We start from the raw sequence: 27292 nt of genomic DNA on the forward strand, positions 1-27292 counted from the left end.
TGTACCTAGACCAAAGAGGAGTGACCAGCCTTTGCAAGCTCTTACTGTTTTTACAGATGGATCTGGGAAGTCCCACAAATCTGTTATCCTCTGGTGGGACGACCAGCGCAAACAATGGGAATTGGATATAAAGACAGTGCCGGGTTCCCCCCAAATCGTGGAACTGACTGCCGTCGTCCGAGCCTTTAGAAAATGGTCTACACCGCTTAATATCATCACTGATTCAGCTTATGTTGCAGGGATTGTTGAACGAGCTGAAGCGTCTGTGTTACGAAATGTCTCACATTTTGCCTTATTTGCTTTGTTACAGGAGCTTATTTTTCTTTTAGATTCTCGCATTCATTCCTATTTCATTATGCATGTCAGATCTCACACTTCCTTACCTGGCTTTATAGCGGAAGGGAACCGGCAAGCTGACCTGCTTACATTACCGGTACAGGTACTGCCAGACCGCATAGCACAAGCAAAACTCAGCCACGCTTTCTTTCACCAAAATGCTGGTGGGCTTAAGCGACAATTTGGCCTTACTACTCAGCAGGCAACCAGTATAGTTGCTGTGTGTCCCGATTGTCAAAGGCACTCATTTCCTACAATAGCAGGAGGAGTTAATCCTAGAGGATTGCAAAGTTTGCAACTTTGGCAAACCGACGTCACTCATTTTTCGGAGTTTGGTCACTTAAAATATATTCACTCCTCTATTGATACCTTTTCTGGGGCATTATTTGCCTCTTGTCATACTGGCGAAAAGGCGCGCGATGTTCAACGACATATGCTGCGTGCTTTTGCCACTTTAGGCATACCTTCTCAAATTAAAACTGACAATGGCCCTGCATATATTTCAATTGCAATTAAAAAGTTTTTGAGTTCTTGGGGGATCAACCACATTACGGGTATCCCTCATTCCCCCACGGGCCAATCCTTAATTGAACGCTCTCATCAGTCTCTGAAACGCTTATTGCAACAACAAAAAGGGGGAATAGGGACCGTTACCCCCGAGGAACGTCTTCAGAAAGCTTTATATGTTTTTAATTTTCTGAATTGTTCTTTGATAGACAGTAAGCCTATCAGGATGGTTGAGAAGCCTTGTAAAAATGATTGTGTATGCTTTAGTCGTTTTTATTCTTTTGTTACTTTGTTTACCCTGTTTTTTGCAGTGTGTGCAGAACCTGGTAGCCAGTTCAGTGAAAAGGGTCCTTATTGTGCAACAAGAAGGGGGAGATGTCGGGGGCAGCCTGGTCTCTCCTTCTAGCAGCAAGGACGTGCTCAACTTGGCGTCTCGTAATTTGCATACTCTGTAAGCAAACTGTTACACCCCTGGGGCTAAGGACGATTTCTTCCAGGAGGGCTGGTTTCTTAACTAGAGATAAGCACGTGCTATAGAAACAGGAGTAGAAGTCGTTAAGGAGAAGAATGCTGTGAGCTAGCAGAAAATTAACTGCAGAAAAAGTCAAGCTGACCTTAGACGTTAGCCAATCATGAGCTCAATTTTTGCAATATGTATTAGGTGATTAACCATTGTGCCAATCAGCTTAAAACACGTGTCTCTCTTTGTCTGTTTGGAATATAAAATCGGTTGTTGTGTTCAATAAAGGAGATCCTGACTTGCATCGAGCTGGGTCTCCGTCTCTCAATCGCGGCAGCACCACTCAACACTTCCATAGTTAAAGGAGAGAATAGACCAGATTTCTGGTTCCAGAAAGTACAAGATATTGCAGTGCATAATAAAAAATAAGTTATAAAGCCTCTGCAGTGGCATATTCCATATTCCCATTTCCTTATATCCATTTTGCTTAGCACATGTACAGATTTTTTTTTTTTTTAAACAACTGTGTTGTGCATTCCTGATACAATTGTGAAAATAACTGGATTTCATAGAACTGAAATAGGAATTTATAGTAATTATATGAAAGCATGTGGCTTTTAACAAGAAGTTGATGGTAGTTCTTCAGCTACATCTCTTTTGAAACAAGTGTAAAGGAATTTATTGTTTCATATTAAGTACCACAGGGCTTTCCTGGGGAAGAAACGACGGGAGGGGATCAAAGGCATTTTCATATTCAAACTAAACATTGAAATTGATATATTCCACATGTTTATAGATTTCATGTATATAGATATCAGATGATAAGCAAATACAGTAATAGACTGAGAAAAATAGATGCAAAAAATGCTTGATAAGAATAATAAGAGATATTGAGCTCATGTTGTTTCAGATGTGTCTGTTCATGCTTGAGTTTGTGCTGATTGAAGCAAAATATAAAAACAAAGCTATGGATAGCTCATTGTCTTCCCCAAGGCTAGAAACTACTAAGTTTTTCTAAAAGAAATATTCCCCCCTGGGTAATAATTTAAATATATGGACACAAAGTTTCTGTCTTCTGTGAGGTGATATCAAAGTCAAATCCATCATTTTGACAGTATATCATGTATGGTAGCTATAGATCTCAGTCCTTTTGTAATTAGCGAGTTTATGAGGAATTAATGGTCCATTATTCTCTACTGAATTGCTTGAAACTTGTCCCATCTTTAGAAAGGGCGACTTTCAAATTCAAAAGTATATTGGTATGTCTTGAATTAAGCTGTTCTGAAATCAATCAAGGTGATAGTAACAGCAGAACAAAACCCAACAAACCCGATCTACAAATTTTATAATAATTCAGATTTTTAGATCTAGATTTAAATGATCAAACTTTCTACTCAACTTCTTAAAATAAGTTAACTTTTTTAAAGTAAGTTAACTTTTTTTTTTCTCTCTTTCAACTTTTCTTTTTCTCTTTTGTTTTCTATTGCAGAAACTGAAAAAAGAAGCACATTTAAGTGGAATGATTTTACCATATCTACAAAGTACTCTTGAGAACATATACTAACATAAAACTACAAGGTTTTTTAACATGTGGTGGAGAAAGATCTGATGGTTTGACATGAAAACAAGTAAACTGAAACTGGAAATATGGGATATGTTTTAAAGAAAGAGTATGATTAAAATTCAAAATTAACATGCCCAAATACCAATTGTGATCTATAAACAGAAATTGTGGGGCTCAGTTGACATAATTGAATAGAACTTCACTGACATATCAATTATTGATATCACTTGGATACCTACCCATAGGTATGTTATTCACCTACATATGTTGCGATGCATACAATTTGTTTCTAATATTATAGAGCAAGCTTCCACTGCCTTTATCATGTTCAGGATTATATTCTCATAATTTTTTTTTTTTCCAATGTCCACAGATGTTAAAATGCCTAACATATTTCTATTATTTCATTCATATTTTCCTCAGGCCAAATCCATTTCTCCTTGAACAATTACTAAAAAAGAATCCTGAAATAGTTTGTCTATGTACTAATTAAAAGCACAGAAACTTTGTTAATCTATGTGTATCATATTCTGTTGCAATATTATTTTATTTTCAACATATTATAAAAATTAGACTGAAAAGAACATTCAACTAAATCTTTTATTTATGCTTTGCTTAGTGCTTTTCCCAATGGACAACAGCTAACATTTTTGCTGCTTTTGAAACTCTGTTTAATTAGATTTTATTAGAATTCAGTTTTTTTACTCAAATCAGACAGATTATTTCCTTTTAAAAAGCTGCTGTGATTACTAGGAACAATATATATACACAGTATGTACAGTACATTTCATTTGTTCAGCCTGGAAAAGAGAAGACTCAGGGGAGACCTTGTTGCGGCCTTTCAATACTTAAAGCATGCTTAAAAGAAAGATGGAGAAATACATTTTATTAGGCTCTATAGTGGCAGGACAAGGGTCACAGTTTTAATCTGAAAGATTAAAGTGGTGAGACACTGGAACCAGTTTCTCAGAGAAGTTGTGGATGTTGCATCATTGGAATTCTTCAAGGTCATGTTGGATGGGGTTTTGAGTAACGTGATCTAGTGAAAGATTTTACTGGAGTGGGGGTTGGACTAGGTGATCTTTAAAGATCCCTTTCAATCCAAACCATCCTATGATACTGTGATTCTAAAATCCCATATTATAGTTGCCAAAATTGTTCATATTGATCTCCTATCTTGAGCCATTTAATGCTGGTTAGGGACAACAGTGCAGTTGTTAGAAACTGGTCCTGGTTTATTGGGAATATAATTCAGTTAATCCTCATTTACCTGATGAAAATAGAAACACAGTGGAAGCAATATTTATGTTGATCAGAAACATTTAAATTATTTTTATTTTTTATTTCTTTGCAAAGATGTTTTCCTCAGGACTTAATTTCTTTATTCAGTTATTTAACTAGTAGTTATTTAAGGTCATCTGATGAAGATTGCTTATAGATATGAATTTATAAATAAATATTGTGTTTTCTGACTTCTCTTTTGGATGATAGAAAAAAACTAAGCCAAGTAAAAGTGCCTAACAGTAATTGCATCTAATTTTAAAATATTTGTGCATCAGCTTGTGTATGTGACTTCCTGCACATTTTGTTCTCATTAAAATGCTCCAGGGAATCTGTTTTGAATAAACCTAACTAAATAACAAAGCCATACTTAAGATTAATCCTCTTTTTTGAAGAAATACTTAATAGGGATATACATATGAAATCTATTCAGTCTGCCTACAATAATAATTGTGATCCTTGTTAAGGATATGAAAACAGAAAGGTATGAAAGTTAGTTTGCATTTTACATTCCATAAATTACCACAAAGTATAATGAGCTATGAAACTATCTCCAAGATTACATAAATTTAAAAAACAAGTTTTAATAAGCTGAGTTTCACTGATGACAGTAAAACAAGCTGAAGATTCATACAGATAAAATTCTGCACTTGTCCATTATGGTGAATTAGAATTTAGTCTCACGGTCATTTATTTACCTATTTAACTTCATTACTAATTTAAAAACAGTATGATTATAATCATACCTGAGAGTTCTGACACTAACTTAAAAAGCTTTTTTAAAGGTAGAGGGTTTTATTCAAACGTTATCTATACTTCTAAAAGTATATACTTACACACAAACACACACACACTGTCCTGATACACCTTGACTTCATAACAAATACCATGTTTTCACTGCACAGTCATACTGCTGATGTCCACTCTGCTGCTTGCCCTGAACTAGTACCAATGACCCAGTGCATTATCAGGGCAAGTGCTGATGATGGCAGAAAATTAGGTGTATGGCTGGAATTACAGTCTGGATGATTAATGAAATCTGGGGTGTATAGTGGTATATTTTAAGAAAAATGAGCACAAATGTACCAAAACCAGTGAGGTACCCTCATTTAATTTCCTGCTTTTCTAAAAATGTAGTGCACGCATCATATGACACAGGTGGTCTGAGAAAGCTTCCTTCTAATAATTTAATATCAAACTTGTACAAAGCAAGCAAGTGCAGTACAAATATTAACTTAGCATTAAGGTAACAAAAAGAGTTTGGGAATGGAGGTTTCCTTGCCCTAAGATAATGATTACATACTATTCCTCCTCTTTTTTCCTATGGTAGAGAACATCTGTGACGTATCTAGGTTGCATTGAAACCTTACTGATTATATTTTCTTGTACAAGCTAGGAACCTAGTTCCTGGACCAATGTTACTTTACATTGGTAAAGTAAGTTCCTTTACTTTACAATCACTCTCAACATGACTCACGTTAAAGACCAGTGATATTTTACAAATCATGGCTTTTTACAGATAACCAACAAGTTCAAAACTGGGTTCAGTGTTCATGCAGAACTTTTTTAAGAGAAGTGATAAATCAAGTTAGGTACTTTATTTCAAACCCCAAGTGAATCTTTTCCATTAATAGGAAACACTTAGGAACATCTTTAAAAAAGAAGAAAACCCAAGAAAAATAGTATGCTTTGACTTTACCTCCTTTATATACACAAGAATCAAAAATGCAGGGTGATACTTAAGTATCTTTTTTGGACTTCAGGATTATTACATTTAGGTAAAATTGATTCTCAAGACCCACTTTGTATTGCAGTTAGTAAAGATAAAGCATGATTATACAGATAAAATGGCAAGGCTGAGGATACCCTGACAATCTCAGAAAATCTATTCAGTGTGGGCTTTGGTTGTTGTGGGAGAGGGCAGAAGGTTTCTAACAAGTCATTTGTAAAAATTAAACTGCTATTTAGTCAACAGGTTATCCAAAAGACACTGTAGGTGATGTCAAAGTTCTGCAGACTAAGGTCAGAGAAGAAAGAGGAGGAGGCAGTGCTGCAGGTGCTGGAGCAGATTAGCCTGCAGTCTTTGCAGAAGACCACAGAGCAGGTATTTCCCTGCTGCCCATGGAGAGACCATGCTGGAGCAGATATCTACACTACAGCCAATCCAGTATCCCACACTGGAGAAGATGGATATGCCCTGAAGGAACTGCAGCCTGTGGAAAACCCATGCTAGAGCAGGTTTATCTTAAAGGACTGCATCCCATGGGGAGGACCCAAGCTGGAGCAGGGGAAAAGTGTGAGGAAGAAGGAGCAGCAGAGAGGAGATTGGACTGACCACAACCCTCCATTCCCCATCCCCCTTCAGGTGAGAGAAGTAGAGAAGTCAGGAATGAAAGTATGAAATTCAGCCAGGGAAAAGAAGGAATGGGTGGAGGAGAAGATGCTTTGGGAGGATATGGAGGTATTTCTCATCATCCTATTCTATTTTCATTGGTAATAAATTAAATTAAATTAATTTTCCCCGAGTTGAGTCTGTTTTGCTCATGATGGTAAGTGACCTCCCTGTCTATCTTGACCCATAAATTTTTTCATTTTCTTTTCTCACTTTTATCCTGTTGAGGAGAGGGAGTGAGAGAGCAGCTGGCCAAGGTCAATCCATCACAAACCTTTGTTATAAAAAGGTATTCGGTCTGTAAAATATATTCCCAGAAAAATTATTGTGTAAGAAGTATGAAATTCTGCCTGAATTTATGTATGTATGTATGTATGTATGTATGTGTGTATTTATTTATTTATTTGCATTGCTGCTTACCAGTCTGGATGTTATATAAAATTAAAATCCTATGCTTTTAGTGAGTTCTTGTTTTAAGTAGAAGATATTATATAGTAAACTGCAGATGATTTTACTCTAGTAAATAACAAGCAGTTTCAAATATAAAATTAAATGCTGGCTGTTATCTTTGGTAAAATAGTTTTGGGGGTGTATTTCAGAAGTTATTGAATCAAAACTACTTAATTCCCATTTATTTCTGACAAGAAATATTTTGAAAGACACTTGCCACAAAAGCATGTTTTGCAAGATCTCTAGGAACAGAAAAATAAAATAATTTGCAAAACCATCTGAAATCCATAAAATAACATGCAATAGATAAAAATATGTAATGGTGCAATTTTGGATCAGTCCTTAAAAAGTGAAGAGTCATCAGCCAGACGTCCTTTACAGTTTCACTTTCTCCTGTCTTTCTGTTCAAACCCTTGTAAAACAATGAACAGCTAATGTAATGTGAGAACTGAGCTCAAGAGTACACAGTGAATCAAGATCATGACATTCCTCAGTGAATCAAAGAGAAAATGTCCTTTGTGAAACCCAGACAGCCTGTTCAGTTAAAGAAAGCAAAAAGTAATAAGCCAAGCAGCATAGCCTACATTCATCCAGACTTAATTGAGCACCACTTGATGTACTTAATTTAAGAACCTAGCTCATTTATACTTCTCCATTCTCACAAAAGAGAGTTAGGTATCTCCAGAGAATGATTCAAATTTCAAATTTAAATCACTTTCTGTAAAAAATAAATCTAGAGTGACTGTATCCCTTAGTTAGCCTTTTTGGATATGTGCCTAAAACTTTTTCAAACTTCTTTTTTTTTTTTTTTTTTCAATATCCTTAAATGTCTTAATGATTGTTTTAATAAAATATTGAAATTATAAGTCCCTTACATTAAAAGATGTAGACCAGGAACTTCTCTTCAGTATATCTTAAATTGGCTCCCACTTCCTATGAAAACAATATGTAAATTAATATATAAAACTTTTTTTTCTTTAATTTCAGAATGTATACACATATGCTTTGTCCCCATTTTTAATCATCTAGCTGGATTTACATGTCTTTGTACAAATGGAAAATTGATTTCTGTACTTTAAAAAGTAGTTGGTTGAAGTATAAACAACTGAAAAAAAAGAAAATTTCTTTTAGATGCTAGCCCAATCGCAAGTAGATAGTGGATACCTTTCAGGAATTTCTTTTGGTTAAATGATGCTTTTAATCATAGAATCATAGAATGATTTGGGTTGGAAGGGACATTAAAGATCTTCTAGTTCTAACCCCCCTGCCATGGACAGGGACACCTTCCACTAGATCAGGTTGCTCAAAGCCCCGTCCAACCTGGCCTTGAACACTTCCAGGGTGGGGGCATCAACAGCTTCTGCAGTCAACCTGTGCCAGTGTCTCACCACCCTCACAGTAAAGAATTTCTTCCTTATATCTAGTCTAAAACTATCTCCTTTGAGTTTAAAGCCATTACCCCTTGTTCTATCACTACATGCCCTTTTAGGAAGTCTTGGTCCTGTATTTACCAGTACTGAGCAACAACTTGCATGATAACATCTAATTTTTAAAAAGTTACATGTTACATCAGGTCCTTCTAGTTAAAGTGCTTGCAGACACAGAACATGAAATACATTGTTATTAATCTGCTTCTGGATGTCTGTGAATCACTTATTATGTCAATGCAGTTATTAATTATTTGCATTTGAGAATATGTCCTACCTGCTCTGCTGAAATCATATATTGTTATGTTTCATTTGTGACCAAGAGTTGTGCATGAAGCAGCTATCTGTCATCAACAGACATCCTGAGATGGACCATGGGCACCTATAACTTGTCTTGTCTTCTCACTTTGCAGATTAGAATAAGACAATAATGTCTCCACCTCTCCCATTATCTCCTCAGGACACTATTTGCTCTAGGTGATAAGCCAATGAGGGAGTGAGAGTGCAACCTCAATACTCCTCTAAATACGGTATCTGCAATTTCCCCATTGATTGTGCAAATACCCTTCTTGTAAGTAAGTTCTGTGAAACTACACAAGACCCAGAGGGAAGCTAATACTGTTACGGTTTGATGTGGAGCTTAGTCTAGACTTATTTTAGAGTCCACACTGTTATATATTCAAATTGTGAGGCATGAAAATATCAATTAAGCCTGGGAGGAGGCATTTCCATAAAAATACACTTGCATAAAATCTGGACCACTGGTAAAGGGGGAAAAAAAAAAAAAAAAAAAATAAAAAAATCAGTCAGTTTAAGTATCCAGGATGTCAGTTCCTAATTACTTTTCTTGATGAAACAGTGGTAGTTGATGCACTTTGTTTCCTGCTTCAAATGTTTTGATAGTATAGTTATGATTCTGTCCTGGTTGGGGCTGGACTAGAGTTCCTGTTTGTTTTAGTAGCTGGAGGAGTGCTGCAGCACACTGAGACCCCAGGGGCTCCCCAGGTCCCAGTGCCCTGACCTGTGTGCGGGGGCGGGGGGAGCACAGCTGGAGGGCTGGGCCCGGATTGGCCGATAGTCCATGTCATGTGACATTGCGCTCCCTATATAAAGGCAGGAGTGGGCCAGGAGGGGCTCTCACTTCTGGGAGTGTGGCTGTGGGGCCTTTGTGTTGGGGATTGCTGGCTGGGAGCAGGTGATTGTTGGTTGGTTGGTTGGTGGGTGGTGAGCAGCTGTATGGTACATTACCTGTTGATACTGCTGTCAGCGTATTGTTCTGTTACTGTTATTAAACTGTTTTTATCTCAACCCACAAGTCTCCCTTTGCCCCTCCGATTCCCTCCCCATTGCCAAGTGGGGGGAGGGTGGGTGAGCGACTGCTGGGCATTTAGCTGCTGAGTAGGCTCAAACCACAACAGTCTCATACAAACTGTTTGTTTTTTGGTTTTAATTAGCATTCCATTAGTTCTTTCAGAAATTACTATCTTCAGGATAAGTCTCTGTTTTGAAAATAGCTGATGTAGCAAACCTTTAAAGATAGTATTTATAGTAGAAATTATGACAATTATAGGATGACAGTAAGGAAACTTTGAAGATTAAAATATCCAGCAGACCAAGTTTTTTTCACATCTTAGCTACTAAGCCTTTGAAAGCTTAAGCAAGAAATGTGAATGCAAACCAAATTAAACTTTCTCCTTAATAAGAGAGTTTGTTGTCAACAGAAAGGTTTCCAACACTGAAATTCCGAGATTATTACAAAGGAGAACTGATAAATGCAATATTTATTCTGCATAAAGACATCTTCCTCCATTTAAAATAAAATCTTTCTGCCTCTGAATGACAAATACAAAATTATATGCAGGTTAGGGTATTATATTTTACATATAAAATTCAATAACTGTATAGGTATCCTGTTCACTGAAAAAAATACAGACTAGTTGATCTATTTATTGGTTTTTAGAGAATCCTTAAAGCCCATGTGAATTCTTTCCAAATATGTTTTTTGCACCTGAAATTGAATATTGATGTCTTAAGTAAATGGGATCTTTCTTTGCATACTTTCAGAGACTATGTCCACTTCATCTACTTCTCTATCGGTTCCCCACTTATGGAGAAAACACAGAGTGTGAGCAATGATAAGCTATTTTCATCCCATTCTTGAACAGAAAGCAATGCAGAGGCTTTGTAAGATTCAACATGAGTTTGAGTAGCATAAATTCTCCACATTTCCTTCCTCTTCTTTAAGAAGGTTGAAAAATCAGGGTGAAAGGGAGAAGTGACACAGAGAGAGGTTGTGTTTTGGTTTTTTTCTTCCCTTTCAAATCATCCTATTTATGCTACTAGATTGATATGTCATAGCACAAATGCTTTTCATGCAGTGGGTTGCTCCCTGTGTACCACTCAATACCCTAAGATGAAAAGACAATTTGTAGAGTGTTAGACATTAGAACTGTCTTTTCTAGATTGAATCACATTTCTCTTAGGCATCTGTTATTCATCACTTTATTTACATCTGGACTGAAAAGACTGTGGAAAGGTGATCATTTCCTTGTTACTAGAACAAAAAGACTCTCTCTGCTTCCCTTGCAGCACATAGGGTTCCTGTCATATTCTGCACACATCTCCTGGTTCTTCTTACATACCAGTCTAATTTGAGACTAACTCCTCTCAAAATAGTTATATAAAACTATCATATGGGAGAAGGGCTAATTTTTTGCAGTTTCACTTAAATAAATTTCTCTATATTTTACTTTAAATGTGATTAGTTTTGTAGAGTAGCACTTGATAAAATATTTCAAACTATGTTTCTTTTATGTTATTAATGGGATTATCTATTTATTTAGACAGTAAATATCAAAACAGTGTCATGCAAATTAAAAATACATTACTACTAGTACCTAAGTAAAATAGACACCTAGCACTTTGGTTAAACTAAAACTTTCAAATAAGGTTAATTAATCAGGAAGATTATTTCATTCTGTAGGCACTTAGAGAAAACTTACAATTATTTCTATTAAAAAGGAAAATAACTGGAAGCAGTATTGTAAAGGATATTTAATCAGAGAATTTGCCTAAAAGAAGGATTTCAGGTTCATGGCAATTTAATTCTTTCAATATTTGTCTTCACTCTCAGTTATATCCAAACAATTTTTTTTTTTAATGTTGCAATGAACTAGATTATGCTAAAATTTTGCATCCTGTGCTAAAATTGATAAAAAAAAAAAATATTTTTCCTAGACAGTTACAAGAGGATTCCAAGGTAGTTCCGCTATACTGTCTGTCATGATCCCCCGGGTTTTGTGAGTCTGTTTCAGACTTGCCAGTCTACAGTTTATAGCAGTGAGCATCTTCCAAAACTCACCTTAATGAAGCCTGGGGCAGACACAGGTTTCCCAGACTCTTGGACTTCAAGTTCTTGATGATCATAGGTCCTGAAGCTTGGGACACCTCACCATCCTCGATATTTGACTTCCTGAGAGTTGAATCTATGTATTTACATAGTTTAAAGCTAACTAGCTAGTCTCTGTATGTACGTGAGTTTATACTAGCAGATTTAGCAGTTGCTCCCATCCTAGTCAATATACCTACTTAAACCTAGTCTTTTGGCAAAGACATTACTACAGGATAGATACAGTATTTGTTATACTGGGTAAATTCTAACCAGCTCTTCCGACAAACACTTATCTACTCATATTTTGAATGCTGAAGCTTTGAAAGAAGCATAAAAATAGTACCACTGAAGAAGAGATTCAGAGTATAAACTTGGCCCTGCCCTTGTTTCCCCTTCACCATCCTATTCACTTCCTCCTAGTTAGAAGAGTGTTATATAGCTTGCAAAATCAAAGACTCAAAGAAAGGATTGGAAATGTGGAAATTGAGGCTTGCTGCACATACTCATTATGCTACTCTTTGTAGCTGCATAATTTTCTGACATTTTTCTGATGAGATCTGCCATTAAACGTGCATAGTTAATGGAAAATTTATCAATGCTGTACAGTATTTCACATTTAAATCCACATGTCATGCAGTATAAAATTGCAGATCTTAAAAGACTTTATGTATACTGCACCTGCACAGTATTTTCAATCCAACATAATTATAATATCATTAAATAATAAAATCATGTTTTCATGGCATATCCTGGTATTTATAAGCCTGGGTGACTATCACTGTCCAGACTTTAAAATCTTCCAGCTTCAGTTGGAACCTGAATCTTTCTTCACCAGATATTGAAATAGTAAATATTTTTTTTTTTTTTTTTTTATGCAAGAACGAAGCTACCATGATATTCAGGAATATTTTAGGTTATGGGAAATTCTTCTATCTAGAAGCCTTCTGCATCCGGCTTAGTAATGCTGTCCTGAAATATCTTGAACTGGTAATCAGCTTTTTCCAGAAAGTGAAATCATACTTGATTGTGCTACTGGGAGCAAAAGGAATTGAAGGGCTCCGCATGTCTCCTTGACATAGGCCATGTGTGAGAAAACAACAAAAAAATCTTCTTCTCATCAGTAATAGAATACAAAACAGAAATAGATGACTAAAAGAATAAAATGGAAATGGATCCGAGAGAGATGCAAGAATGATATAATTTAGAAAATGAAGACATAAACATTAAGATGGCACTAAATGGAAATGCTATAGTAACATTAATGAGGAGAAGTGTTATGCTGGACCTTGTTCTCACCAACAAGGAGGGGCTGGTGGAGAGTGTGAAGCTCAAGGGCAGTCTTGGCTGTAGTGAACATGAAACAATGGAGTTCAAGATCCTCAGGGCAGCAAGAAGGGCGCAGAGCAAGCTCGCTACCTTGGACTTCAGGAGAGCAGATTTTGGCCTCTTCAGGGATCTGCTTGGTAGAGTACATGGGATAAATCCCTAGAGGGAAGAGGGGCCTGAGAAAGCTGGTTGATATTCAGGGATATCCTCCTCCAAGATCAGGAATGATGCATCCTGACAAAGAGGATGTCAGGTAAGTAGTACACCAGGAAGCCTACATGGATGAACAAAAAAGGAAACCTGCAGAGGGTGGAATCAGGGACAAGTACCCTGGGAGGAATATAGAGAAATTGTGCAGACACGGATCAGGTTAGGAAAGCTAAAGCCCTGACAGAATTAAATCTGGCTGGAGACATCAAGGGAAGCAAAAAAAAAGATTCTATAGATACATTGGTGATAAAAGGAAGATTAGGGAAAATGTGGACCTTATGTGGAAGGAAATGGGATGAGGAGAAGGATGAGATAGTCAATGACTTTTTTGCCTTAGCCTTCACCAGCAAGTGCTCCAGCCACACTGTCCAAGTCACAGAATGCAAAGGCAGGGACTGGGAGAATGAAGAATCACCCAATGTAGGAGAAGATCAGGTTCGAGACTGTCTAAGAAACCTGAAGGTGCACAAGTCCATGGGACCTGATGGGATGCATCCATAGGTTCTGAGGGAACAGTCATATGAATTGACTAAGCCACTATCCATCATATTTGAGAAGTCATGGCTGTCTGGTGAAGTTTCCACTGACAGAAAAAGGGGAAACATAACACCCATTCTTAAAAAGGGAAAAAAGGAGACTGGGGGAACTACAGGGCAGTAAGACTCACTTCTGTTCTGGGCAAGATCATGGAGCGGATCTTCCTGGGAAATATGTTAGGGCACATGGAAAGAAGGAGGTGATTGGTGACGGCCAACATGGCTTCACTAAGGGCAAATCATGACTGACAAATTTGGTGGCTAACAGGTGGATGTCTAAGGGGAGAGCAGTGATAAGTGGTATTTCAGGGGTTGGTATTGGCAGCAGTGCTGTTTAACATCTTTGTTGGTGACATGAACAGTGGGATTGGGTGCACCATCAGCAATTTTGCCAACAACAACAAGCTGTCGACATGCTGGAGGGAAGTAATGCCATACAGAGGAACCTTGGCAGGCTTGAGAGGTGGGTCTGTGCAAACCCCATGAAGTTCAACAAGACCAAGTGCAAAGTCCTGCACATGGGTCAGATCAATGCCATGTACAAATGCAGATTTAGATTGGGTGTAAGGAATATTGTTTGTCACTCTTAATGGAAACACACACTTTTCTATTTCATATATGCAGCAATTGTGTGGAACAGTGAAATGTCCAAGATTCCCTGTGAATAACCTTTGAGCAGTACAGAAGCCAATTTGTAAAATATCTGTGTTTTGATATATAAAATTTCATCAACTCCTGGGAAAAAATATAGGCTGTCTGCCCAAAGACACATTTAATTGAATATTAATTAAAATTAATTGACTATTTTCTTCTTTGAAGTAGATAACATGAACTTTTTCTTTATGTAACTTTTTCTTTATGCAACTCAGAAATTCAGATACACAATTTTAATCATTACAAATATCTTGTACTTCTCAAAACTTCAGTGTGGTTAAAATATTCTTATAATGTGATATTTATTGCAAAAATTGTAATATATATGGAGCTTTTTCCTTGATTTGTTCACACAAATACCACCATTGATTTCCATGGAACTATTGGGATGGATAGTAGATCAAGATCAAATTTTTATTTTGTTTGTTTTGTTTTATCAAGCTACAATCTTTCTGTGTGCAGAAAAACTGTAAATCCAGTTCAGGTGGACATGGAAACTTTATCCTTGAGTATACTAGAGCAATGTCTGAAATGCAAAAGAAAACCATGCGACGTTTTCATCACTGCCTTTCAGCAGTTCAGTGATGTGTAAGAGTGCATAATGAAGGTCTACAGATGTCAGTTTGTATGGCACTTTTGCAAAATACATTTTTCTTGTTACCCTCCAGATTGTCCAGGGGTGATCTAAAATGAAGAAAGCCAAAATGAGCAGCATCTTCAGCAGCTCCATCTTACCCAGGTATTGTGGTTTAACCTCAGCCAGCAACTAAGCACCATGCAGCTGCTCACTCACTTCTCCCCCCTGCCCCACTGGGATGGGGGAGGAGAATTGAAAAAAAAGAAAAAGTAAAATTCATGGGTTGAAATGAGAACAGTTTAATAACAGAAATAAAATATAATATATTAATATTATTTAAAATAATGATTATATATTAATGAAAAGGAAAATAACAAAAAGAGAGCGAAATAAAACCCAAGAAAAGATAAGTGATGAACAGTGCAATTGCTCACCACCTGCTGACCAATGTCCAAAGAGCAATATCCCCCCCGACCATGTCCTCCCAGTTTATATACTTAGCATAATGGCATATGGTATGGAATATCCCTTTGGATAGTTTGGGTCCTGGCCATGAATCCTCCCAGCTTCTTGTACCCCTGACTGCTGGCAGTGAATGGGAAGCTGAAAATTCCTTGACTTAGGATAAACGCGACTTAGCAACAACTAGAAAATCAGTGTGTTATCAACATTAATCTCACTCTATATCCAAAAGACAGCAGTGTACCAGCTACTAGGAAGAACATTAACTCTATCCAGGCTGAAACCAGGACACCAGGAAAGCATATGTTGTGAAACATAAACTATTTGCACAGTGATATCTTGAATTTTGATGATTTCACTCCACTGACTTTCATCGGGATGCTGAAACTTCTAATACAACTCGGACTATGCTTGACATTATGTATGTATTAGCTGTTTTCTAGGTCCTGAAAGTCACAGAATGGTGTTATGCTTAATCCAGTGCTACATGTTGATCTGGTTTGGAATACCAAACTGGAGGAGACATTTGTAAATATTCACAGCAGCTGTTTCAGAAGGTTAAATCTGTCTGAAAATCAAAGGAAAACAACTTACTTTGTAAGTTTCCATTAGCTGCCAAAACAATTCCTAAATCCCAGGAGACACTTTCAAAGTGCCAAACATTTTCTTCTTTAGTTTTGCTTTATTTCACACACACACACACATATATATATACACACAAAATTCTTTCAAGGCTTTTTTTTCTGGACTAGGAAATACATAAAAAATCTAAGAGCTCTTATATCTGTTTCTGGTTTCAATATTCAATCTAGTACAGCAAAAATAATCCTGAAATCATTGATCCTCTATGTAAGGATGAAGGATTCAAGTTATCTGACTTCCAAAAGCCCTTCTGCAAGACTTCTTTATATACTTGGAGAGTGTACAAAAATATTGTAGAGATAGGTGAAAAGTGGGTTTGTAACAGTAAAAGAGAAGAGATCCTCAGCAGTCCTAATTACTGAAGCTTCCAAAGGAAAATAATATAGAGGCAAAAAAGCAAACCAAAAATAAAGGCATAAAATGTGCAAATAATTTTTAGGTCCCATTTATCCTGTCTGCAGCGGAAAAATATATGTCACATTACTTCGGCACTGATGTTGTGTCTGGGCGCAGAAGGGTGGAGAAAAACAGAAAGAGAGGTTTGTGTTGTATTCCAGTCTCAGAAGAATAACAGTATAAAACAAAACAATAGGAAGTTGCTGTATCTCTGCAGACTGGTAAATCTGGTTTACCATCACTAGTAGGAGGCCACAGGTCTGTATTCAGCTGCAGTTTCCCAGAATGATTTACCAGCTGTGATTCGCCTAATTTGTGAAAGAGCCTGTAGCTCTTTTTAACTTTTTTTTAGCAGTAACAGAGATTGCCTAACAACAAGAATACTGATGATTTTTGACTAATTCATTTTAGTTTTGCTTGGCGTTGAGTGACTATGAGCTGTAACACATTGTTATATTACTTTTTATATAGTTCTGTAATTAATTGATAGTGAAACAATACTCTTCTGTGTAGTCTGAACAGTGGCCCCAGGATAATGATGCAGTATAGAGGAGTACAATCACAGACTGACTGCAAAGGCTTCTAATGTGTGGGCACAGAATGAAAACAGAATCTTCAGGGTTATAAACTAATCACCAATGCTCAATTACTGTTTTTTAAAGGAATACTACCTTGTGAGCTGGGTAAAATTGGTTTTATGAAGGGAAAAGAGAAAATAAACACGCAACACACGTAAAACAAATCATATAAATTCAGGTATAACACAGAACTGCAGACCAGTGAATAAAAAACAAGGTGTAGTGCATGCTGTAAAATGTGAAAGATTACCCAAGAGGACCATGGGATGATGAGGAAGAAACTGTTACCATCACTATCACTATTATCATCATACTCCTTCTGGTGAAGTTTTCCAAAAACTGATGACTCACTGTTGTGGTTTAAGCCTAGAGGACAACTGAGCACCACTCACCACTCAGCCACTCTCTCACTCCTTCCCTCCCAGGGATGGGGAGGAGAAAATAAAACAAAAGGTTCTGGAATCCAGAGAAGGACAGAGAGGGACAACTCACCAGTTATGGACATGGGCAAAAGACAGACTCAATTGCGAAAGAAAAAGAACATCAATTTAATTTGACCACCACCACCACTAATTTGCCAATCAGATAGAGTAAGACAGTGAGAAATACAACCACATCTTAAGAAAACCCACCTTCCTGCCGCTCGTCCTTTCTTCTCAGGAGTCATGATTTGAGCCCAGTGAACAAGTGAGCACAATGCAGCTGCTTGCTCACCCCTTCCCCCTCAGGAATGGGAAGGACAAAATAAAGTAAAAGGCTCAAGAATCGAGATAAGATCAGGGAGGGATGATTCATCTATTGTGCTCATGGGCAAAAGACAGACTCCTTAGGGGAAGAAAAAGAGAATAAATTTCATTCAGACACTAACAACAACATTTAAGAGACAGAGTAGGCCAGTGAGAAGCATTACCACATCTTAAAAACACACCGACCCATCCCCTCCCCCTTCTTCCCAGGCTCAGTTTTGCTCCTGATTTCTCTTCCTCCTCCCTGCCAGAGGCACAGAGGGCAGGGAATGTGGGGCTGCAGTCAGTCCCGTTGCTCCTTCCTCCTCAGGGGGAGGACTCCTTGCATTCTTCTCCTTCTCCAGCATGGAATCCCCATCATGGGAGGCAGTCCTCCACAAACTTTCTCTGACGTGAGTCCCTCCTATGGTCCACAACTCTTCCTGTGATGCTCCAGCATGGGTCCCTCCCAAGTGTTACAATCTTCCCAGCACCAAACTGCAACAGTGGGGGCTTCTTCCCACAGAGTCCTGTCCTTTGGGCATAGACACCTGCTTCAATATGGGATCCTCCATGGGCTGCAGGTGGGCATCTTCTTCACCGTGACCCTCCACAGGCTGCAGGGGGACAGCCTGCCCTCTCACCACCTACTGCAGGAGAGTGTCTGCTCTGGCACACCTCACCCTCCTCCTCCTCTTTTCTTCCACTGACCTTGGTGTTTTCATAGGTATTTTCCTCACTACTCCTCCTCCTCCTCTCAAGTTCCCCTTCTTATATATGTTATCAGAGAGGCACAGCCATCATCACTAATTGGCTCGGTCTTAGCCGGAGATGATTCTGACTTGGAGCTGTGGGAGCTTCTAGAAACTTCTCACAGGAGCCACCTCTGTAGCCCCCTCCCCTGTTACCAAAACCCCACCACACGCAAACCCAACACACTCACCTTATCCTTCCTCCCCTTCTTTTTGAGGAAGAGTACCACCATCAGTCTTAGATGCACTGAAACTGGACAGGCAGTGAAGGAATGAGCATAAAAGCAGAAAAGGGGCTACACACAATTTTTCCAATCCATGACCAGACTGCCTTTTGCATTTCCACAGAATATTCCATTGTTGCTGAATCAACATTTAGAGAAATTAATAGCCTTCCAAAGACCTGTGAAAACAGAAAAAAAAAAAAAAAATGCATTAAAAAAACTCCTGGTGATCTTCATCTTTGGGTCCTGCACAATGCCTTCAGAATAACCAGGAAGAACTCATAAACTTTTTGACATTTTCCCCCTCTTGTGTTTGCAGTGTAGATATTTACTTCAGAGATTGTCATTTGAACTTTTTTCATAGTAGGAAGAAACAGGCACATCTAGATTGTAATCCACTCATGTCTTAGGTCAATTGAATTGTACCTAAAAAATGTCTACTCTTTATTAACAAAAATTGCATCAAAAGGAATATATTTCTGCATGCAGGCATTTACAAGGATGAGAAATGACTCTTAACCAATATATGTGTGCTGTGCATACGTGCAAGGAATAATGATCAGAAATATTGTATTCTGAAAGAAAACCAGTGGCAGTTTGCATGTAATACCTTATTTTGAAGACTTGGCAGTTTGTAAGTGTAGAGAGAAGATTTTTTTTTTTTATTATTACTTATTTAGCCTAAATATGTACACTAAATAATCTCTGAGCATGAAATTTACTGGTATATACATATCCTAACTGGGTTTTTGGATTCTCAGAGGAGCTCCTTTTTGAGCAAGTTTAGTCGCTCTATAAGCCCAGGTATCCATTATACAGATTGGTGAAGTGCCAGGGAACAGCACATAAAAGAATCAGTAAGAAAAACTTCTCATGTAGATTTTTACAGTGTGATTACCTACAGCTAATTAAGTCATTTTAGGTGCTCTTTATAAAGACAATGGAAAGAAATAGGTACTTTTAGGCTTCTTCTTATCTTAAAGTATATGTTTAAAATAGGTTACTTGAATCTTAGCCCAGATAATGCGGAGCTGCGGAAGAATGACACGCCAAGACGGGTTCAATGTGGCAGATAGAGCATCAATCCACGTGTGTGTGTTTATTGGTCCAGGGTACATATATTTATACAGACAATGATAATTATTATGCCTACTAGTCACTAGCTGATTGGCTTAAGCTCTAAAGGTCGTATTCGCACGGTCCACTTACTTGCAGTTAGCTAACAGCACAAGCTTCTCATAACACTCAGTTTCTCATGCCACTATTTCTAATTCCTCTTGACTTGTTTTCGATATACAACTGTACCATAACACTAGGTTTCTCAGACCACTATTCCTAATTCCTCTTAACCTGTTTTCGACACACCATGGTACACAGGGCCGAAGCATCCTTGACATTCTTCATGTATCAGCAGCTGCGACCAGCTGCAGGCAAACCCTAGTGAGGCCCAGCATCAGCGAGGCAGCATCAGCCCTTAGAACAGGCTCTGATCGTACAATTGCTCAGTGGGCTCAGGACCCTTGTCTCTGAGCCATTCTCCAACAAGAAAACATATTTCTTTTTTCTTTAAATGACAAAGGATATCTAAAGTGACCACTGAGAAGTGGAAACTTATGTCATAGGTGGCTGAAGTTATTCAAGATGAATCCTGATACCCTTGTCTGTTAATCTTTTCCCAAATCTTCTCTACACTTTCTGCAGTATAGAGTGAAATAATATCTTGCTAAACTGTTCCAGCAGGTGACAGGATTTTCCATGTTCTGCCTCCATCTTTGTCCCTTTTTCAAAGCTAGGGTTAGAAGCTAACCCTTCCTATGAACATGTTTTATTATAAAATCAATTTAATTCAGAAAATTTTAAATTAGCACATTCTTGAGGAGGAAAAAAATAAGAAAAATACTCTTCATTGTTTTTATAAAAGAGAAAGATTGGGAAAACACAATTGTAGTAAATAAAGAATCAAATTGTAACCAGAGTATTAAAAATTATCCTACTTGAAAAGGTGAAGAGAAAATATTTAACTCGTGCCTATAAATTATTTGGAATATAAAAATAAAAAAATTATGAACATAGCATTAGAGAAAAAAATTATAGGTTTAAGAAAGCAAACAATACAAAATTTAGCATTGTCCTTTTAAATAGCTTTATATAGCTATGAAACCATATTGTATTATGATTATGATTATGATGATGATGATTATTATTATTATAAAAGCACAAAGGTAGAAAGATACAGTACAATAAGTAAGAAAATGAGAATGGACATATACTCAGATGCATGAATCACCTGAATTAGTATCCTATTTCCAACAGCGACAATAAATGGATGCCAGGAAAATAGAAGAGCAGGGCAAATACCTCTCTTAGAAATGCATCTACTAGGAACATTCCAAACTTCATCTAGTTTCAGCTCAGGTGATTTCTACAGGTATACTTCATACACAGTACATCAATAAAAGTGGGTAAACATCTGTTTTTATTTGTACTGAACCTGGTTTGTATTACCTTTATCTGATGACCCATAGTTCTATATTCAGTCTCTTGAGATGACTTCCAGCTTCTCTGAGACACTCAGGTTACCAGAACTGTTATGGTAAGAAGGTAAAGGTGTTTTTAAAATGTAACCATAGTTATTTTGCAGCTGCTGATCTGAAAAGGCTGTCCAACATGAGTGATGTGGTGACAGACAGCTGAAGTGTGGAGCAGGTAGGGGCAAAAATGTGTATTATTGCAGGTGTTTGGATGAGGAGTCATAATCCTAGTAAATGTCTGTATGTCATACTCAGTATCTGTCAATTTACCTGAAGGGCTATGTATTTTTTATTCAGTAAGATGACAGTTATGTAAGGACCAGAGTTCTTCTAAGTCAAAATTTTATGCCTGCAAATAGTCACATCTTTCAGGTACAGAATAAATTAACAAAAGTATATCATCTGGTAGATTTCAATAATATCTCCATATGTATTTTAACAAACTATATTTCTCTTTTGTGCTCCTCCCCAAAGCTACTGATACTTTGAGGATCTGCAGTGGTTTCAGACTAAATCTTTATTTTGATAGATTGTTACCTGAGGGAAGGTGGAAAGATAATTAGCCAGAGCAAAGTTTGATCTGAGGAGATGAGGAGAGAAAGAACAGAAGAGAGGAAAGCTCACGGTAACCCTTAATTTAAGGTTAAAATCTAAGAAAGGATTTAGGCGCAGAACTGATGCTTTGTGGTACATAAGCTTACCATTTAGTCAATGATCTCTGAAAATCAGGCTCTTGCCTAACCTTGGAAGTTCCTGTGCTTCTGTGAGGATGCTTTCAGTGCCTATGTTTCCACTAAGGGCATGGGCTACACTCTACAAAATTTAATGGTAAATGTTCAACTTATCCCTGATATAATTCAAACATAATTTCTCAAAAGTGGTACTGACCTTTACTGATCACACCTACAGGATTGTAACTAACATATTCTAACGTGATGACTGCTAAACAAGCTGCACATGAAAGATCCTGAAAGAACCATAAGAAGGTACTGTCCTGTGCCTCACATCCAGAAGTTATCTACCTCCTTGAAAATCTGCCATTCACCTAACTCTTTCCAAATTCCCACAGCAGACTAATGTGAGTGTAGAGGTCTGTATTTGCCTGCCTGTAAGATTACAAAGCACCAGCTATCCTTTGCCTATCTAGAGGATCTGGCGTAATGAGATGTGAGGAAAGAGTGAAACTAATAAAGAATTGTTTGTGATTTTCTAGCTTGGAGGAGATAACTGTGACTATGAGAAGATAAGTTTGGGGTGAATATTAGGGATTAAAAAAAAACAACACCCAAACTCAAAATTAAATCTATTGCACTGTGGAACTGTTTAATTGAGAAAAGTTTATCCTCTCCAGACACTGAGACAAGAGTTCTTTGGAGATCTCCTGTATGGAGTGATGCTACAGTAACAGGGGATGTGATTTTACCTTTGTGACTCCAGCTATGCAATACTCAAACTTCCTTGATGTTTCACACCTGGAGTCACTGATCTGTTATGATCCATTGATTACCTGATCCTCTGGACTTGAGATTTTATAAGAAAAATCACTCTTCCTTATCTAAGAACTGATACTTCGATCATTCATTTAGGAATATACAGTTGTGCTCTATTATAAGTAATACACTTGAACTGCATATTTTATTTCATGTAGTAATGTTCAATACTGTAATGCATTCCTTAGAGCTGTAAAAAAATCCAGAGAAAAATATTTATGAAATTATTATTGTTAATTTTATTGATCATTCATATTTCAAAGGTTATGAGTTTCATTTTAATGATGAAATAATGGAGAATTTTTCACTGACATATTTTTTCAGCACATAGGTACTTTAAAGTGACAATTTGAACTTTACTATTGTTCTAAAAAATAATGTGAATATATATAGTTGTTTTAAGCTCTCTTTCATCCTGTCAAGTTACTTAACTGTCTGCAATAATAGTAAAATTATAAAGTGAGAGAGGAGAAATACTCTCTTAAAACTGTAGTTTGATAAGAATAAAAGGTAGTGGAAGTAAAAAATAGAACAGAGGATATATATGTCTTCACACTATTACAAAACATCTTGAGTTGTAACAGCAGATTTTCTTTAAAACTGAAAAAAATGAAATGGCCTGTATATTATCTATATAGTGAGATGTCATTCTCTAACAACATGCTTTTCAGGTATGAACAGTGGTTGAAGATCAGGTTCTCCTGGGCACAGAGAGTGTCTGGTCTTTAGGGGATTTAATACCTCAATGAAATTAATAACTGTGAATAGAACTGTAATGTAAATTACTACTTTTCACTATATTCTGAACTGCCTGCAATTCTGACAGTGGTTCTCCAGCCCTCTCTACATGACACTTGTGCTCAGATCAGACTGTATTAGCTTCTAAACAGTGTGTAAATTCAAGTGCATTTCAGCTTATCATTTGAGCATACCAAACTGCCTGATACATATTTTAGGAACCTCTGATAAACCAGAGACACCATTTTATAAAACCTACTAAAGTTAGTTATGGAGTAAAAATGTAATTTTTATGTAGATGATACTAATCTTGAAACTTGTCAACATATTTCTATGCAGTTTCGCACTGGGCATATTGAACATAACGAACTTGGTATATGTTAAAATGAATGTAAGATGTCTGTGATCAGATTGGACTTTTAAGGGCTTTCATTTTTTTCCCTACTTCTATCGCTTCCTTTACACAAATTTATGATGCAAAAATTTCAGAAGAAGACTGTGAAATTCAGAAGGTTTGAGCAAAATGTAGGAGTGCTGTTGGTATGCCTCTATAGTGAACAATGTATTGGATGGATAATACATCAAGACATGGTAAATTTACACACGCACTCTCTTAATTTTCTTGAAAAAAGCAGTCTTGTCCAGGTCAAATTAATTTCATAGTCTATACAAATAAAAATATATTTGCAATAAGACCCAAAGAAGAATTGAATCTGTATACTTTGATTAAATAATTTTAATGCTGTTCTGAAAAATATTGACTACACTGCTCTAACTTTAACATTTTATGGGATATTCTCTGTGATTTAAGCAATTTATATTAGTCATTTTCTTAAAGCATGAAGACCCAAACTAAGAGAGTGTAAAAACAAATTATTAGTGAAAGATAGTTGTAGATATTTGGATTATAAATTCTAAAAAAGAACAAAACTAGAAAAAAAAAACTATATTCAAAAATGTACATTCTGTATTGTCATAGTTCACTTGTAACATGAAATATCTTACTATTAAAATACTTTTTCAGTCATTAAGATCATGATTATAGTGAGGCATATCAAATTATGTGTTCAATCATTTTATTTGGTAGAGTGCAGATGCATATGCACTTCAAAGAAGATTTAACTGTAACATAAATTTCCTATTTTATGGATTTTATTAATGGTAAGAGGCTATTACTAAGAAAAAAATGAGAAAAATGTACTTGAAAAGATTTGCTGAAGATGGGTAGGGTGTGTTTTAAATCACGCTATCATTTTTATTGGGCAATGGTACAACAGCAGTCCAAAACTGAGCAGACAATTCATCTCCAGCATGACCTATAACACTGGTTGTCTTTTAAGACATCCACTGACCGACTCCTTTTATGATTTCACTGTTGAGCTTCTGTACTCCATCTTCTTTTAGTTTAGTTTATTTCACTATATGAATATGCCTAGTCCTCACCAAAACTTCAGGCTCAGAGACTGAGTAATTTGTCAAAGCTTTCCAAGATTGGCAAAATAAGAACTAGTGGACAGCAAAAATTTATCTTAGTGGAAGTTCATATGGACTACTACTGTATGCTTTAAAAAGTCTCATCTATAAATCTGAACATTATTCACAATTTTATTCAATTGCAACCTGCCCCTTCTATGGAAAAGTTCAAGGCCAGGTTGGATGGGGCTTTGAGCAGCCTGGTCTAGTGAAAGGTGTCCTTGTCTATGGCAGGGGGTTTTGGAACTTGATGATCTTTAAGGTCCCTTCCAACCCAAACCATTCTATGATTCTGATTCTATGATTCTATGATTATTTTAGTGTAAATTTAGTTTGTATTATGCAGGCTAACTCCAGGGGTTCGTTTTGTTTTGTTTTGTTTTGTTTTGCTTTTTTGTGAAACTTCTCACTTAAAAATAACTGTCCTATATTGGTCACTCTTATACAGCCTATCATCTGTTTATAGCCAGTAATCTTACAGTGTTGATAAGCAGTTGCTAAAGTTTTCCAATTATTCCTAAAAATCATTGAGTATAGGCAATATATAAGCCAAAAAAGATTTGCAAAATTTCTAATCTTAATCATATGTACTATATTACATTCCTTGTTTTCTTACCAATAATTGAACTTATTTCCACTTGAGAGCTGGAAATGGGCACAAACATTTTGAGTTACAATATATAACTCGGGTTTTAGTTATTTTTTACCTCTTAAAATAATTGTAGCACTTAATCATTGTTTAAACCAATTACTTCTGAACTATTACAATTATATATACCGAATAACTATTTAAAATACCAATAGTAAACTCACTACTGAAAAACCTAGATACATATTAACATTGTAGATTCCATTCTGGAAATCTTGCTTCACATACTAAAATGAAGAATCATGAAGGCATGTTATCTATCATACCTTACAACATATAAGGCTGAGTTGGATGGTTATAGTTTTGTGGCCACTGTCACTGGCACAAATGTAGGTATTTGGCTTCCCAATGTAAGCTAGAAAATGATTGTCCTCACATAATGAATAGTCACTAATGGTCTGATGCTCTGGACAATTACTTTCACTAATATGGTGGAAGATAGTCAAGGTCATGCTTAAGAACAGATTGACGAGGCATTTCTCTGCCAATGCAGGAAAATTCATTAATATCTGGAGCAACTCAAACAGTAGAAGCAGGCAATATTTAATAACCTAATTATCACAGATTTGGAGGGGATTAGAAATAAAGGAGCATAAAATTACCTAATTATTCAGAACTGCCTGTTTGTGCTAGATTATTAGTTGATAATGTAATTTAATCAATGGTGATTTCAATTTTATTTATATTCATATAGTAAAGAATGATTTTGAAAAAATTGTTCTCTTAAGTGAAAATTTGAGTTACTACACCCTACAGATGTATTTCAAAATCTTCCCTATTTATTTCATAGGTGATTCTTGTTCATATTTGCTGTTTAAACTAGAAAACTGTGTTTCAAACAATTTACACTAATCATTGCGTTTATATTACATCCTTTTTCACACACATTGTATCAGTGTTACTAAAAATGTGGCTTTCTCTTTATATAACACAATAGGAACAATTAGTGTTTTAAGAATAAAACTGGAAATAATGTCCCTACTCAGAGAAGCTTATAGTCTAAATTAGATAGAAATCATAATGATAAATGGCAGGAGATCATGGAGGGAAAGAGAAACAAAATGGAAGGAGGAAAACTGAAAGGAGAAAGTGGTCTAGATGATCTTATAAAATACTTTCATACCGAAACTATTTTATGATTCTATGAATATCCAGGTTGAATGAAGATACTGAACGGATTTGTGATTCTTCATCTTCTTTGCTGGTATCTCTTAATATTGTGTAATAGGTGGATGAAATAGTACTACAGACGTTTCAGTCACAATACAAAATGTATTTGAAAGATCTAAATCCCATTCATTTAAACTGTAGACTCAGGAGTCATTAGTATACTCAGGATTTCTTTGGAAACAAGACTGAGATTAATTTCAAGATTATGACATTTAAATTTAGGTATCTACTTCCATTATCAGTGGAGATCCATGGATCCCACAGAACAAATGGCATGTGAGGGCCAAGTCTGTTGTCCAGACATAACTGATAACACCTTTTGAGGGGCACCAGAATATGTGAGAGATCCAC

Source organism: Tyto alba, unplaced genomic scaffold (assembly GCF_018691265.1).
Source record: "Tyto alba isolate M040663 unplaced genomic scaffold, T.alba_DEE_v4.0 Super-Scaffold_45, whole genome shotgun sequence".
NCBI classification, from domain to species: Eukaryota; Metazoa; Chordata; class Aves; order Strigiformes; family Tytonidae; genus Tyto; species Tyto alba.